Source organism: Triturus cristatus, chromosome 12 (genome assembly GCF_964204655.1).
Source record: "Triturus cristatus chromosome 12, aTriCri1.1, whole genome shotgun sequence".
Taxonomy (NCBI): domain Eukaryota; kingdom Metazoa; phylum Chordata; class Amphibia; order Caudata; family Salamandridae; genus Triturus; species Triturus cristatus.
In genome coordinates this window covers 110866596-110884407 of record NC_140595.1, presented here as the reverse complement: position 1 = coordinate 110884407, position 17812 = coordinate 110866596, and positions in this window count along the sequence as shown.

Below are 17812 nucleotides of genomic sequence, written 5' to 3'. Positions count from 1 at the left end.
GAGGTGAGAGACTTATTAAGTCGTACGCGAGACAGCACGTTTGCCACGCGCCGAAACGAGTGAAATGAATATGTGCTCGACAACTAATCTGGTTGAAACGGCAGATCTGATCAGGGTAGTGTACATAAATAGGGTTAATCCGCACATGGACACGGGGCAGTAGTCCCAGTGTACTAAAAGCGATGGTGTACATTGTCAAAAGGACAGAACGTAATGAAAACTACGCGGGACAGCTTGAAGCAAGATTGACAAATACCGGGTTCGGTAAAACTTCGTCTGCTCACTAAACCTTTGTGTGCTGAATCTAATCTAAATGGCGGTAAAGAAAGCACGTGTAGGGGTAGATAAAAAGAAAAAAAGGAAAACAGGCTGTAAATCGGGAGATCTCCAGATCAAATAATCAGGGTCATACCATTAAGTGGTGCATCATTAGCGTGTCAAGGGCGGGCAGAGCACAGCCGCTCTTACCTGTCAGTCGACTGGTTTCCTCATGAGTAATGGAACCGGCTGCCGCATAGCGCGGACTTTGAAGGCTCAACGTGGTGTACGTGTATAATCGTGTGCAGCCGCTCAATGTCTTCCTAAGGGGCTCGTCGTCAGCCAGCCAATGCGGAAGCATAGGGCTTGAACAGACGAACGAAGACTATTCTCTGGGGTTGTGTGTGTCAAGCTCAGACACTCATTGAAAATTTACAAGGCGCTCCGAGCGCATTACTAAATGAGTATGTATATTGATCGTAGGTTGCAGGGTCAAATGTACTCCAAGTACTGGAAATATGAAAACAATACAATTCTAGTAATGAAAAATGTATACACTTGGAATGTATAAATCAGGCATTAGTGAGACGACACAGGTGGGCAAACACTAGAACCGAATGGCGGGGCACTCCCGGTGCATTACGAAAGACGTATTTAACATGCATCTGAACACCTGATAGATGGTCTCCGTCACAGTCTAGTAGGATGTAGTTCCATACCATTGGTTGTGGTTACAGCGAGACTAAACCTAGTCTAAAAAGCCATTCTCAGTGTGTTGAAAACATATACAATAGAGCGTCGTATGTCACGTTATGAACAGTTAATAATGTTTGGAATCATATAGATAAGCATAATGTACAATAATCTGAGAGGTATATACAATATTTCCCGGGCATAGTCGATATTGCTAATCTTATGCATAGTCGATATCACTGTAAAACAGAAGGTCTTGTTGTTTATATGCAACATTAACAGTGTCTAAAAGAATATACATAGAATGAAGTTTAGGTAAGGTATAGTGGGCATAAAAAATACACCTGTTTTGCGTGTTTAAAAAAAAAAAACACAAACCACATGTTATGGGTAAAACGGTGGTGTAGTGCACCTCACCTTATAAGAGTTTACAGGGATCACATAAGTTAAAAACAAAATTACTCAGTGTTCAGACCTGCCAATTATGCGTTGGTGCCATCTAGTTTGTTCAAGCCGTTGTTGACTGTATCTAAGAGATACATCCACTTACATTCTCTTATATTCAGGATAGGCCCCAGATCTCCACCCCTCGCTCCCAATGACACTTTCTCAAGGACCAACCATTTAATGGAGTCTGGTGAGTGTGTTTGTGTTCTAAAGTGTTCCACAAGTGGGGCACCAAGGGTGTTGCAGCGAATCCTGCTGCAATGCTGAAGTATCCGTGTCTTAACCTTTTGTCTCGTCTGCCCCACATATATTCGATTACATGGGCATAGAATGGCATAGATCACGTCACTAGAATTGCAATTAGTGTGTGTCTTGAGTTCAATGGTGTGGTGTTTGTAGCAAAAGGATTTGGTTTCTATCACCATTTTACATGCCTTACAACGTGTGCATTTAAAATGTCCCATCACTTCTGGGAGGTTCCACATCCTTTGAATTGTTGGTTTGGGCGGTGTATCAAGGAGCGAGCGGACCACATGGTCCCTGATATTTTTCCCTTTTTTGAAAGCATGCATTGGTGGTTACTGTATTTCAAGGTCGTCAGATATAAGCTTCCAATGTCCATTAATTATTTTCTTGATCTCGTTGCTTTTGGTGCAATAGGTAGTGACACAAATCATTCTGTTGCTGGTAGTTTGGTGTTGTTTGGGCGTCAGGAGCGTTTCTCTGTTGTTGTACCAAGCTCGTTTTCTGGATCTTTTGACTAGTCTCTTAGGATATCCTCACTCAATCAGGCGGGTGATAAGATCATCAGACTCCCTGAAGTAGTCCTCCTTAAGGGAACAATTCGCCCAGATCCGGAGGAATTGACTGAATGGTAAGTTATCTCTGAGGCTCCTGTTGTGGTGGCTAGAGTATCTCAGCAGAGAGTTACGTTCCGTTGGCGTTCTGTACAATGTGGTATATAAGTGATCATCCAGTGTCTTAATAGTGATGTCAAGAAAATAGATAGTATGTCTATCCCAGTGAATTGTAAACTTGATATCTTGAGAGCAGGTGTTCAGCCAATCAAAGAACCTTTGTAACTCTGTTTTGTCCCCTGTCCATATCAACAGTACGTCGTCTATGTATCTCCGCCATTGCGGGACATTGTCTTTGAAAGAATTGGTGTCAGAGAAGATATAGATATCTTCAACATTGTCCATGTAGAGTATTGCTAAGTCCAGAGCGAAGGCCGCCCCCATAGCTACTCCCTTCGCTTGAATGAAGTAGTCATTTTGAAAGATGAAGAAGTTTTGCATCATGGCTACCTCCAGGAGTTCCACTAGAAATTGTGTGGGTACTTCTGCTGGTTGAGGTCTTTTATCCAGGGCCTGTCTCATCACTTCCAATACTGGTTGTTGCGGTGTACTCGTATAGAGGGAGACGATGTTGAGAGTGGCCAACAGCTGTGTTTTTGGGCTCATACAATAGGGTGTCATACATGTAAAACAGCAAACTTGTGGTTGCACACGCTGTGGTTTTGCGAATCCGAGGATTTGGAATCGCAGAATTGCTTAGTGTATCTGGTCCCAGATAATTAAGATCCGCCTTCCCAAAACAGCTGGGGTCAGCCTTTCTGAACTCTAGCACTGCTGGTCATTCTCCAGTCTGACTCAATGAGGTTCCAAAGACCAGTAAGGACAAAGAACATGAACTTGAAGATGACTAACTTTCATGGAACCCAGAATTCTTATATCCAGTTTAAGCGAATCCACATTCATACTTGGTCTACCACAGCTGAACTCCACTATTAATGGCATAAGGAGCCCAGATTTTTTCAAACAAACCATCATGATGCAGATCACTGACACAATATCGTAGTAAACAATATCGTTGACAAAAATATTGTACCAAAAATATTGTTTGCCATAGTATTGTGCTCCTATACTTATAATGGTAAGTACAAAACTAACAGAAGAAATATATCGTTGACACAAATATCGTCTAAAATGGACACATTTTTTTTTTTTTAAATATAAATAGAGTTTAAAGAAGTAAACGTTAAATATTTTGATATATATGTAATATAATGCAAATTAAATATATTCCACTAATATTTGATACTATATATAAGTATGTACGTATACAAATACACATATATGTGTATGAATATATATCTGTTACGGGTACACGTTACGGGTGCTGCTTCCCGTGGGGGTGGGCCCACGTAACAAATTGTCCATCGTGCAACCCAATCTTGGTTGCAAAAACTGAAGCACACTCACAGGAGCTAAATTCACTGTCTTTTTATTGCCACAAAGTCCGCACTGGACAGAAGGGTTTCGGCACGATCTCGTTAAGCCGCATTTAAATAAACAATTCATTGGTTTACAAAATCGGTAAACACTAAAAACGGGCCAAAATTGAGTCTCACCAACAAAAAAATAATAAATGGCGGCCATCCTATAGCAAATAAATAATGAATGGCGGCCATCCTATAGTGATAAATGATCCATAGAGACATATATATGTTATGTCAAACTCATAGGTTCAATCAAAGGTACATTATTTAATGATGAATTAATTGTATCATTTCTCATTGTAAAAACGCAATCATGCACCCACCTAGGATATATTATTATGCTTAATATATTCAAAATTGCTCCCTGGATGGGCAAATGTTACAAAATGAAAATAAACATGTAAATACACATTTCATGTCAATGGTCCCAATCAATTTATCAGAACTCATTATAAAATATTTTTTTCTCATAATCCATTTATCATGTCATTGATGGACATCTAATGTGGTGTTTCAACAATAATGGCGGTCATCATCACCATTTAGCAAACCTGCTCTCTAATTGGGACAGATTCCTGTCCCAATATATTGAATGTGCTAATGCAACGTTCTTCTGGCACATCTACTCCCAGGATAATCCACATTATGGCCCTGCCTGGGCACCACCTATGACTCTGGGCCAATATCTCAACCTGCTTTTGATAATACTCAGACCACATATACCCACATTGCCTCATCATTATTGAGGCTCCCCCAGGGCCGTAGTCTGTAGTTCCACTATATATCTCGAATAGAGTATGCTGAGGTTTTTAGTTCTATCTCGTCCTCTCTCATCTTTCCGCACCTGATCCAGACAAAAGAATTTTAAAAGGTCCCGAATACTATTGTGTTTGATTTAAAAATGCCGGGCTACCGGATATGTTTCATACCCGTTAGTAATTGCCCGCATATGCTCGAGCACAACTCTTTTTCACAAAGTGTGTTGTACTCCCTACATATCCTTTTTCACAAAGACAAATTAAACAATAGACGGTGAACTCACAGTGACAGTGAATCAACTTCATGATTTTCCTATTCTTGTCCCTGCCTGGAACCTTGCAATCTCACACTTTATTGCTGTTTTTACAGGCCTTACACTTCATGCACAGTAAGAAACCTTGTTATTGGGTTCCTCCTGGTAGGTCCTACCTTTAAGTGACTGTGTACTAGGTGGTCCTTGAATGAGGGACCCCTTCTGTAGGTGATCTGAGGGAATGATGCTAGGTGTGTTCCAATCACATTATCAGTTCTGAGAATGTGCTAATTTGTTCTAAAAATCTGATACACTCTATAGGAACTAGCAGAAAAATCTGTGATCATTCTTGCTTTTTTCCCATCCTGTTTTTCATTTTCACATTTCTGTTGATCTTGTCTACTAGTAGTTGCTGTCTCTGCATCTGTCCTGTTTTCCTAACAGCTTCATTAAGGACTCTTTGTGTGTAGGCTTTATTTATGAACCCTCTTAAAGCTGAATCTTTAGCCGTATCATACTCTACTTTGGTGGAGAAGTTGCGTTTAATACGCAACAGTTCCCCATAGATATTACTGCTAAAACTTTGTGGGTGGTGACTACAAGCATGCAAAATCGAATTACCAGCAGTCAGTTTGTGATAGAGTTTAGTCTGGTATCTGTTGTTTTCAACATAGACCACCAGGTCTAAATATGCTACACTAGTGCAACTAATACACCCAGAGAACTGCAGATTCAAATCATAACAATTTAATGCAGAGATGTAATCTTCTGCTGCTACTCGTGTCCCCCTTCAAAGGATGAACAAATTATCAATATAGCATGCCCACAGGACCACGCTGTCCACCCAGTGTTCATTCCCCTCTGCCAAAACCACGTGCTTCTGCCACCAGCCCCCTAATAAATCCACATAGCTTGGAGCGAAGCACGTGCCCATTGTAGTCTCCTGGCATTGTTGATATAGTTGCCCTGTAAACAAAAACTTTTATTGTTCAAACAGAAAGACATCAGTTCTAACAACATGTGATTGTGCTCTTGACACTTAAGGGAGCTGCCATTCAGAAAGAACCATACTGCATGTAGTGCATGTAAACCAATTAATTGTTTATTTAAATGTTGCTTATCGCTCGGTCATGCTGACATTGAGGAAGGTGATCATGCCGAAACACGTCTGTCTGGTGCGAACTGTGTGCCAATAAAAACATAGTAAATTCAGCTCCCGTGAATGAGCTTCAGTTTTTGCAACCATGATTGGGTTGCATGTTGGACAATATATATATTACCTACTGGCGGTCGCCAGTAGGTAGTTATAGTTAGGACCACGTTTCCATAGGAAATCCGCAACATTCTATTTTGAATAACTTTGGCGCCGGTCGACGAATCCTTGCGAATTTTTCAAAATAGGTGGGGCGCTCGCTCCTACCCTGAAAGTCTCGGGGGGATTCGTGAAGCGGGGGCTGAGATAAAAGGGGGGTCCCAAAACGCGTTTTTCCCATGCATTTTTCCATAGGACCTTTAGACACAGCTACAGCCCGAACGGCTGAACAGAATTACTTGAAATTTGGCAGAGAGGTAGTCCTCAGGTCAAGGAAGTGCCTTTTGTAGGTTTGGTGTAAATCTGTTCAGTAGATTCTGAGAAAATAGCCTTTAAATCAATATATATATCTGAGCCAGCTTACGGTGCGCTTACGGTGCGCTTACCGTACGCGTACGGTGGCGTGCGCGAGCGCGATTTTGATTGGCTCTTAGCTCTTAGTAAACATTCGAATCGGTCGAAACCAGGAAGCGGCGGCCGCCATTTTCTCTCTCGCTCCCTGAGTTGGGCAGCAAAAACGAACCCCAAAAATGTGTAAAGAGGCAGTTTCATGAGATCCTAACCACCCAGCATTGATACCGGGGTCCCCAAACCACCCCCAAGCCCAAAAAAAAATAAATTTTTTTTTTCGGAAAATCGCCGATTACGCTTACCGTACGCGTACGGTAAAAAAAATTTTAAAAAAAATTATCAACATTCTCCCCACCCCGTGTGCAAATGGTGCCCGAAGGGCACCATTTGTGCATGGCATATTACAGCTATGAATTTAACAAAGAATACATTTCACAAAGATGCGCATAATATGTCCCCCATGTGCGCACGGTGCGCGAAGCGCATCGTGCGTACATGGCCCATCCCGCTTAACGTGGGCACGCGGCGCGCACCGCGTGACCACCGTGCGTGCACGGCACTAACTGCGTAAAGTGGCCGCGCGGTGCGCGAAGTGCACCGCGTGCTCACTGTGCGCGCACGGTGCGCGAAGCGCACCGTGCGCGCACGGAACGAACTGCGTTAACTGGGCGCGCACGCCACGAATGGCGTAAAGTAACTTAGCATTTAAAAAACCGTACAAATTCACTGAAAAAACCATAGGTTTCACACACGTTATAGTTAGGAATTAGCATTTAAAAAACCTTGCAAATTCACTGAAAAAACCATAGGTTTCACACATGTTATAGTTAGCTGTACATTTCACTCGTAAAAAACCAATGAAATTCCCGCGTTATAGTTAGTGCAGGCAACTATAACTCACGCGACCGCAATCTTCTGCTGATGACATATGTGTCTTTATGAAAAAAAAATATTTGTAATATATGTATAGCTAAAATTTAATGGAAGAAGACATGGGCAAATAAGTGTCGAAATACAGTATTAGCATCAGCAGAGGATTGCGGTCGCGTGAGTTATAGTTGCCTGCACTAACTATAACGCGGGAATTTCATTGGTTTTTTACGAGTGAAATGTACAGCTAACTATAACATGTGTGAAACCTATGGTTTTTTCAGTGAATATATATATATATATATATATATATATATATATATACTCCACATCAGAACACGAAAGGGGCACTCCTACTGAATTTTTTCATGTGAAAATGTAATAAAGGTAGGAGGAAAATCAACGCGTTCTGCTACCTTGGTCATGATTAAACATGCCATTTTGTTTGCAGAACGTAAATAAAATAAATCAATCCCAAAGTGCATTTTGTCATTACCACACATTTCCACAGTTCATTGAAAAAGATGTGGCCATCTTGTAACATCTAATTACATATACCATAATTTAAGACTCAATCGTCTTTTACACTTGATACAATCTTGCATGGTATTATCAAGGTATACGATATACAATTTATTGAATATATGAGTCTGGGGAGATTGCTATGTCGTGGCAATTGCTTAGGAACATAACTAAATGCAGAAAAAGTATAAGTATATTCATCCGACACCGGTCATACCTCAGATTGTTACGCCTTTGTCATTCCCATTTAGTCTTAAGGCATTAGGTCCAGGGCTGGACTGTCCGTAGCGGGCACCGGGTGTTTCCTCGGTGGACTGCTAGGGTGGGGGGCGGTTTTGGGCCCCTGGAGGGCCGTTTTTGATACCGGGGGTCAGCAATATCGGTCCCCTGTAACAACATTGGCCGAAACTGGCTCTCGCAAACTGCTCAGCTGCACCCCCTCTCACCCCAGAGGAGGCCGGCCGAGCAGTTTGCCAGGGCGGGTTTCGGTTCCCAGTCCGACCCTGATTAGGTCTAGATCTATTTAGTTATGTTCCTTAGCAATTGCCACAACATAACAATCTACCCAGACTCATATATTGAATAAATTGTATATCGTATATCCTGATAATACCAAGCAATGTGGAGACGAACCGAGAAAATAATATAATGTGTTGCCAGAAGGGCTGAAAGAGGAGGCACCCCTGACGATTGGACAGCACACCTGCATCCGCATTCAAGGAAGTATATGTACACACACACACACACATATATATAGAGTAAGATAAAAAATATTTATTTAACGTTTTATTAATTTGTTTATATTTGAAAATTTATTAATAGTCAAATCTATATATGCAAGTCAAGTCAAGTCAAAAAAGTCTTTATTGCGAGTATTTCATCATAAAAGACATGCTAATATATCAACAATACAAGTTAAAAAGTGTACAAATATATAATGACCAGAACACATAAAAATTATAAATAGGTTTTCGTTATTAAAAACTCCAATAGTAAAAAAGTATTAAATGTGCAAAGTTACAATGACTTGAACAGTTAAAACCAATATCATAACAGCCTACACAGGATTGTAATCAAAATAATTAGGGACTGATACGCCGATTCCGTAAAAGCCATGCCCAGCTTATGTATTTAGCCACACCAATGATCACAAAACTGAAGGTGTCAGTTTTCAACATTCTGCTAGCTATCGGTGCGGATCTGACTCCGAGTTTGCGACATACGGGGCGCAGCCACAACCTTCTTGGGCGGATATACTCTGGACAAACATAGAGAAAATGATCTACGGATTCTACCATATCCTCGCAATGGGGACATTTATCATTGCCCGGGGTGCTCCAACTTTTTGTAAAAGAGCATAATGGTAAGGTGCCAATTCTAAATTGGTGGTAAAGTTTACGATCCTGCTGTGTAGTAATTATGTCCCAATATGCCTCAAGATATGGGTCATCCTTATTGGTCAAATATGTTATGGTCAATGGACCACCAGTCATAGAAGCAAAATGCTTGACTTTGACCCATTGCCAATATGTATCCCTAAAAATGTTTTTCGGGGGGAAAACAGCCTTCTCGGGATTGGACCACAACTTACCCATTCCCATATCAGTCAGGATAGTTTTAATTTCGGAGAACCAACTGATTCTATGGGAACCCCCGTGAGCTTTAACTTCTAACAATGCGTTGACGTAAGTGGACAGTTCTGGTGTCGTCCATAGACGACGCCAGAACGCCAGTGGTCTAAACCGCACCATATCCTCAACAGGGTGGCAGCCTAGGTCATATAGTAGGGGTATACGTGGAGATGATTGTGGTAGCCCTACTGCAGACCTAAGAAATTTATTTTGGGCCAACCTCAAGGAATCCAAATTACTAAACCCCCATATTTCTGCACCATACATGACCTCTGGGAGCCATAGGTTTGGTTATCGAATGCCTATGTTCTCTAAGCAGTGCCCCACCTAATTGTATATGTTTAAGGGAATAGTGGTCAATCTGGGGCTTCCAGCTAAGGTTGTCAGAAAAAGTCACCCCCAGATAGGTAAAGGTAGAAGTCTGTTTAGTGTTGCTCCTCCCATTTCGACCCTGGCCTTTACCGGTCTGGCTCCACGTAAGACCATAAATTTGGTCTTCCCCACATTGACCTCAAGCTCATGATCGCGGCAAAACAACTCAAAACGGGTCAGTGCTAGCTGGAGCCCCTGACGCGTTTTAGAAATTAGAAGAGTATCGTCCGCGAACATGAGCAAGGGAACCTTTATACCGGCTATGGTGGGTGCATCTGTCGGGAAATTTGAGAAGTGATTAATTACCCCATTAATAAACAACGAAAAGAGGGTGGGGCCAGTACGCATCCTTGTCTTACCCCCTTAGACACCTCAAATCTAGAAGACACCTCACCTGGTTTCCCCCATCTAACCTGTGCAAATGTAGATTCATGTAGTCTAATCAACAACCTCAATATTTCAAGTGGCATGGCCAACGCACAAAGAACTTCCCACAATTTAAGTCTTGGGACGAAATCGAATGCAGACTTAAGGTCCACAAAGGCGGCAAAAAGCATGCCACCTCCAAGAAGTACTTCCTTCCAGTATAGTAAGGTAAACCTAAAAGCCTGGTCAATGGTTCCAACATTTGAGCGGAAGCCCGCCTGTAGAGGTGTTAAAATGTCCTTTTCAGAGATCCAATTCTGAATACGGCCCAATAGGAGGCGAGCTATAAGTTTTTTGAGCAGCGCCAATGAGGCTGATTGGGCGATAATTGGCCGGGGCAGAGCGATCACCTTTCTTGTATATTGGCAATATTTCTGCCCCAAACCAAGTATCCGGAATCGATGCTCCACCAGCCAGGGCATTAGCAAGAGTGGTCAGATAGGGTATCCAGAGGTCCTGGTCCTGCTTAAAGAGATCAGCAGGAATACAATCAGGACCCGGGCATTTGCCACTAGGGAGAGATTTCAAAATTGCCTTCACCTCACTAGGGGCAAACCGTAGCACTTCTATAACAGCATCAAGCTCCAGAACTCTTACTGGGCTCTCACTGGGCTTAAACTGGTTTCCAAAAAAGGTTACCCACTGAGCAGGTTCAACATGATTTGCCGGGGTAATGTCCTGTGGATTCCTGCCCCATTTGAGGAGGTGCCAAAATTGGCTCATGTTCCTACCCTCGCAGGCCTCATATAACTCAGTCCAGCGATTTTCGGCCCAGTTTTTCTTAGCTTTTAATTGAGCAGATTTATACGCAGTTCTACAGCTCCTTATACTTTCAGGTAACCTAGATTTAATAGCCAGGAAAAGGGCTTTACGAGATTCTTTGCAGCTTACATCAAACCAAGAGTTATCCTGCAGGGGTTAGGTTTACCATTGGCATGAATGCACTTAACAAAGAAAGATTTAAGACTCGTAAATAAATCTCTATGAATATCCGAGATGCTACGTATAACTCCTTCCTCTGACTCGCAGCTAGTCAATTTAATTGTAGCTATATTAACCAGGTTCCTAATGGCTTCCCGTGCGGTAGCATTAGAAGCAATCTTAGGCCAGCGAACCCTTCTCTGATCATTAGTCAAGATGGTATGCGCTTGCACAGCACAACCACCATTAGTTAATGGACCATTAAAACTACTATCTGTTAGTAGCAACGTCAAGGGATTATGGTCACTTTCTATCCTATCAGTCACCACCATATCAATAACGGCCGGCCACAACTCACAGTTAACCAGGATATAGTCTATTCTACTACCGCTTCTGCCGTTATCAAAGGTCTGCGTCCCAGATCTATCTGATAAGGTTCTGCCATTGGTAGCCCGCAGACCCTTATCAAGACAAAGACCCTTCACATATAATGCTGCTTGGGTCCATTTCCTGATGGGACTTAAGTCCAACTGGGGGATTCCCCACACGGAATCCTCAGCCTCAGACAGTTTCCCATCATCATCTCCCAGAGGCTCAAAACATGTATTAAGATCACCTGCCACCACCCTATGCCCTTTACTGGACACTGAGCAGAGTAGATGATCTAAAAGGTAAACTGTAGGGGAACATTTGCCACCCGGGAGGCCTCTTACATAAATGTTTATGATGAGGATATTAAGACCCCTTGTGGAGGTGACCCTAATGGCCAGAATGTCGGGACTATCAATCGGGACTTCCTCAACTGTAATACCCTCACATTGGCGTACCCAAACGGCCAGGCCACCCACCGGTCTACCTCTAGAGCCCTTAATAGCTGGTTTAAAAAAATTCAAATATCCTACCCGAAATAGGAGAACTAACGACCAGGTCTCCTGGAAGCACCAGATATCTGTCTGGTCGGCAAAGGCCAGCCAGTCAGGAACTGCCAATCTAGGAAGTAAACCTGCTATATTCCAGGAGGAGATGTTAACATTATGAGAATCAATCTTTTTATGTACTACCTGGTTCGCCACAATAAGAGGAGGGGTCGAACAGACTTTAGTTAGACCAGGTAGGGCTACATCTTCTCCTTGAACCAATGGAAGTAACTGAGCAGGAGGCACCCGACTTATAGGCTCTGAAACCCCTATCAACCCAATCTCAGAATAAGCGCTAACATCTCCCAGTCAATCATTGTCCTCCAAGGAAGGAAGTGCGGAGAAACGATTCTGTAACTGAATAGGAACAAGGGGTTGCAAACCCTGCTGGGGGGCAATGTACGAGGCACGAAGCTGTCTGGTTAACACATCCCTTACTGGTCTATAGAAATAACCAAGAGGTAAAATCATGACATCGTTAGGATTTGGGACATAGTGGAAAACCCTCTCCAGAATTTGTTCGACCAATAGAGAAGATCTAAAGTTTAATACCACGCAGTCCCCTTCCAAGGTCTTTTGGGAGTGGCCAACCCATTTAACCCGCCTAACCATTTTAAATTCTTCGAACAAACTTTTGCTAGCCCCAAGTTTGTTCCCTAGAAAGTAAATGGCTTTATTTTTAAGGTTAGACCAGTGCTCCCTTGACCCTGCTGAGAGTGATGGAACATTAGCTAGGATAATAGTGTAGGGAGTTGCTTCCGGGGGTAGATGTAAGCTTATTAGCACGTCAGGTTCTTCAGTTACCTGATCGACAGGTCCTTGAGTAGACCCCCTTAGCTGCTGGTCAGTCGGAGGTCTTCCAACAGTGGAATGGGTGGCCATAGGCCGATTTGGATTAACACTATTCACTACATAATCATAAGAGTTAGTAACTTTGGATCTTGTTTCAGAGGGATCAACTACCGCACCTTCGCCTCTATTGCTGGGCACATCATTAGAGTTATATTCGGTTGGGGTTACCACTGAAGGAGTTTTATTTGCCAAAATAGCTTCTATGCAATTTAGCCTTGTTGCCACTGAATCTAATTTATCCAAAACAGGTTGAATAAGAGAAGCTAGCTGTTCCTTAAAAAGTGAGATTAGGAACTCAGAATTCTGCTGGAGCATAGGTTGCGGAACGGGAGTTATTACAGAGGGATTAGGAATCCCACGAGGTTGGGCCCCTCTGGAGCCAAGGGATGCCTTAGGGGCACTTAACTTACTAGGGCCTCTGCCTTTCCTTTTCTTACAGGGCGGTTCACTGGCTTGGGGGACGGTGGCTTTTTGTTTGGCCCTAGTTGTTACCATGACAGGGCTGGAGGGGCTACTTACAGTAGGCAGGGGGTCGGTATTTTCTAGCCTAGATGTTAAAGATACGTGATCCACCAGGGAGCAGTTACTAGAGCCAGTATTCATAGTAGCAACCTGTTCGACCACATATTGTACAGGAGATAACACCTTAACAGGTTCTAAAGATAGCCTTCTCTCTACTGCTGAGATCTTGTTATTAATTACTGACTCAGCCCTTGTTAAATAGTCATCAAGGGTCCCCACCAACCTCCCCTCAGCTTTCCTCTTACTCATGGTACTCAATAACTTAATACTTATGTCAACAAAATAAAAAGGGCCCACTAGTTGCCAAATGACTACATAAAACCCAGCGACATGAACACAAACTGTCAAACACAGAACCAAGGGAGGGGGCCCAGCCCAGCCACAACCGGCCACTGACGACCAAGGACGGGCCCGCCCTTGGCCCGCGTGCGTCCCGCGCAGCGGGGCAAGTAGCAGCCTTAAGTAACACCCTGGCGCTGTCTGGTGACAACTACGGCAGGCGCCGGGCGCTTTGGATGCTGGGGGATGGAGTTTCCAAGCCGTTCCCCTCACGGCGATGGTGTCTGCTGTCGAAGTTCGATGCAGGTAAGGACCTGAAGGTGCCCCAGACACAGGCCGTTCCCCTCACGGCGGTCACAAGTGTTAAAGTGAAGCTGGTGGCTGTAAGTGCTTCCCGCGCAGCGGGGCAAGTAGCAGCCTTAAGTAACGCCCTGGCGCTGCCTGGTGACAACTACGGCAGGCGCCGGGCGCTTTGGATGCTGGGGGATGGAGTTTCCAAGCCGTTCCCCTCACGGCGATGGTGTCTGCTGTCGAAGTTCGATGCAGGTAATGACCTGAAGGTGCCCCAGACACAGGCCGTTCCCCTCACGGCGGTCACAAGTGTTAAAGTGAAGCTGGTGGCATATATATACCTTCATGGTAATACATGTAAAATATTAATAACATTAAAAATATGTGTATAAATTATGTTGCATATATATATATCAAACCAAGAAGATCCTCCGTCGACTCGCAGCACTGTCAGCACTTGCTTCTGCCGAAAAGAAGAACCAGAAACCACCAGAAATGCAGGCAATTTAAATGTTTATTTTAGTTTTCCTCGGATAACGCGTTTCGGCCACACACCTTGCCCTTGATCACATATATATCTCTCCACAGAGAAATCCAGTAATGCGTACACTCGGAATGATGTTTTGCTTGTGCAAAAAACTTTATTGCTCAGTTGCTACGTGTTTTAACAGTAACACTGTCTTGATCACACACCGAGTGCTTGCATGAGAGTGCATTACATAGAATAAGGTAACTCAAAGAAAGTACTTCTGACACACCTTGTTTCAAAATCAATACAGAAAGGAAGTGCAAAACTGGCTGCCATCGAAACGTGTAGCAACTGAGCAATACATTTTTTTGCACAAGCAAAACATCATTCTGAGTGTGCGCATTACTGGATTTCTCTGTGGATTAACTTGTCCGGCTGTGGTTCCACCTGCTTTCTATATATATTACCGACTAGTTATAATTAGGACCTTGTTTCTATCCAAAAAGCGTTTTTTCTTTTGCCAATATCTTTAGCGCCATTCGACGAATGTTCGCGGAATTTTTAAAACTAATGGGGCGCTCCGGTCTGTTACTGTCTTGAAAGTTTCGGGGTGATTCGCGAAGCGCGAGGTGAGAAAAAATGGGGGTCCTAAAGTGCATTTTCTCCATGTTAATTTCCACAGGAAACTTTTGTCGCAGCTACAGCCCAAAGTGCTGAACGGAATGACGCCAAATTTGGCAGAGAGGTAGCTCTTGGTTCAGAGTGCACTCTTTGCTTTAAATGGTGTAAATCCGTTCAGTAGTTCCTGAGAAATTGTTTTTAAAAAAAAATGGATATCTGGTGACCGTGGTGGATCCGCAAACCCTCCCGATCACGAGCCTGACTCTAATTGGCTGCCAACACTCCAAACCAAAAAGTGTTGGCAGCCATCTTGTGACTCGGTTGAACTGAGTCACAAGAAAAAAGGTAAAAAATTAAGAAAAGGGGGCAGGGTAGAAACACCCTGACCCATAGGCCTGCTCAGGGGGTCCCACAGGGACGCCAGGGCCAAAAAAACATATTTTTTTAATTCGGCGGGATTCGCGGACCCATTGCGAATCCCGTTGAAAATGTTTTTAAAAAATGAAGCACGGTGTTCCGCGCTTCGCTTAATAAGCCCCCGGGGGCAATAAGGACAATATATGCGAGGGCCGCGTGGGCCCCCCGCAGCCCCAGGGACCGCCACCTCCCGGGGCTTTTTTATTATAGAAAGCATGGGGGGCTCCTGCCCCGCACGCTGCCCCAGGGACCACCACCTTCCCGGTGCTTCAATGTTTAAATGCAGGATGGCCTCGCACTCCCCCCCTGCAGCCCCAGGGACCGCCACCTCCCTGGAGCTAGCTTTAAAAATGATGTGTGAGGGGCACAAGCCCCCTCACACTGCCCCGTGGACCACCACCTCCCCGAGGCTATGTTCAAGTTGGGAGGCGGGCCGCGTGGTACTCCTCCAGGAGCCCTCCTTGACCCTGGGGACTGCCACCCCTAGGGCCGGCTCCAGCAATGTCCCAGGACATTAAAGTTTCCAATGGCAGGGCGGGGGCAATTGCAAATTTCTGCTTTGCTTCATGGAAGCGAGAGCAAGAAAACTGCTCTTGCTTCCATAGAGCGAAGAAGATTTGCTTTTAGGCAATGGGAGCTGCATGTTTGCAGCCCCCTTTGTCCAAAAGCTTGGGGCTCCCCCCGCGGTCCCCAACGTGAGGCCAGGCCCCGGGTGATGGGGTCCCCGGGGCCAAAAGTGGCCCAGAGAAGGGGGGCCCTGCAGCCCCCCTCCTGTAAAGTAAAAAAAAAAGAAAAAAAGAGGCAAAGCCCCGGGGGATGGAGTGTCCGATGCCGAAAAAGGCCTCAGGAGGGGGGCCGCAAGGCACCCCTCCTTTAAAAGTAGATTTTTTTCAAGTGGCCATGCCCTGGTTGATGGGGTTCCCAGGGCCTAAATCAGCCTTGGGAGGGTTGCGCCGTGACACCCTTCCCGTTTAAAAAAATAATAATTTTAAAAATGGCTCAGGTTCTGGGGGATGGGGTCAGGGCCCAAAAAAATATTAAGAGAAAGGAGGACGCACAGACCCCTTCTAAAAACAAAAAAACGGAAAGAGAATTGGGGATATCATTGGAGGCCCCGCCCCCTCCCTGCACCACTCTGCAAACTGGGTTGGGGGATGAAGTCCCCTTGAATCCTGAGGGTCCTTAGGGGCCAACTACTGGTGCTGGTGGGGTGATGAGGTCGTTTTGTGTCCTGAGGACCTCAGGACTAAAGTGGACTTCATCCCCCAAGCAGCAATGCACACAAGAGGCGCGTTTTCAGAGTGGCGTAAAAAGGGGCATGGCCTCGGACCACTCTCAGCAATCCAGCTGTGTGGGGCTTACTAGAGATAACAGGAGGGCTAGTTGGCCCCAGGGACCCTCAGGAGGCAAAGGGACTTCATTCCCCAACCAAGAGCGTGCCAGGAGGTGCATTTGTAGAGTGATGGGGAAAGGGGTGTGACCTGTGTCCACCTCTCAGCAATCCCAAAATCTGAGACTTAATGGAGGTATCAGGTAGGCTAGTTGACCCCTAAGGACCCCCAGCAGTGAGATGACTTTAATCCCCATCCAAGAGCGTGCCAGGGAGCGCGTTTGCAGACTGGTGGGCAAAGGGAGCGTGGTCTGCTATGAGAACTTACCAATGCTGCTGTGTGGGACTTCCTGGAGGTAATAGGAGGGGTAGTTGGCCCCCAATGTTGTCCTTGGGTGCCAACTACCCCTCCTGTTATCTCCAGTAAGTACCACACAGTGGGATTTCTAAGAGGTCTTCGGAGGCCACGCCCCTCTTTCTCCACCTCTCTGCAAATACGCCTCCTGGCACACTATGGGTTGGGGCAGGGATACTCATAGTACGGCCCGCGGGCCGCCAGCGGCCCGGCAAGCCTACCTTGGCGGCCCGCGGACCTTGCAGACATCGTACCTGTGCAAGCACCGCCGGTTGCAGCAGCGTGGAGTTATGGGGCCGGGCCGGGTGATTCTTTTAAAAGCCATTCACTTGTTAATAAGGCTTTGTTGTATTTCACCTCTTCTTAGCGCCCCTGCATCTCCCCTCTGAATGAGTGGAGCTGCAGGGGCGCTAAGAAGAGATGAAATACAACAAAGCCTCATTAACAAGTGAATGGTCTTTAAAAGACCTGTGAAGTACTTGGGTGCGGCGGCTGTGTGCGTTCCAGGGAATCTGACTCGGCGCGGGGTGAGGTGACGGACAGGGGGCGGGGGGGGGGGTGTACAACTGAAAGGGCACACAGTGGCAAGAGAACTTTCCAGCTCTTAGAACACACATCCAGTCTGTGTCGTGTATAATAAGAACACGAATCCCTTCAGTTAGA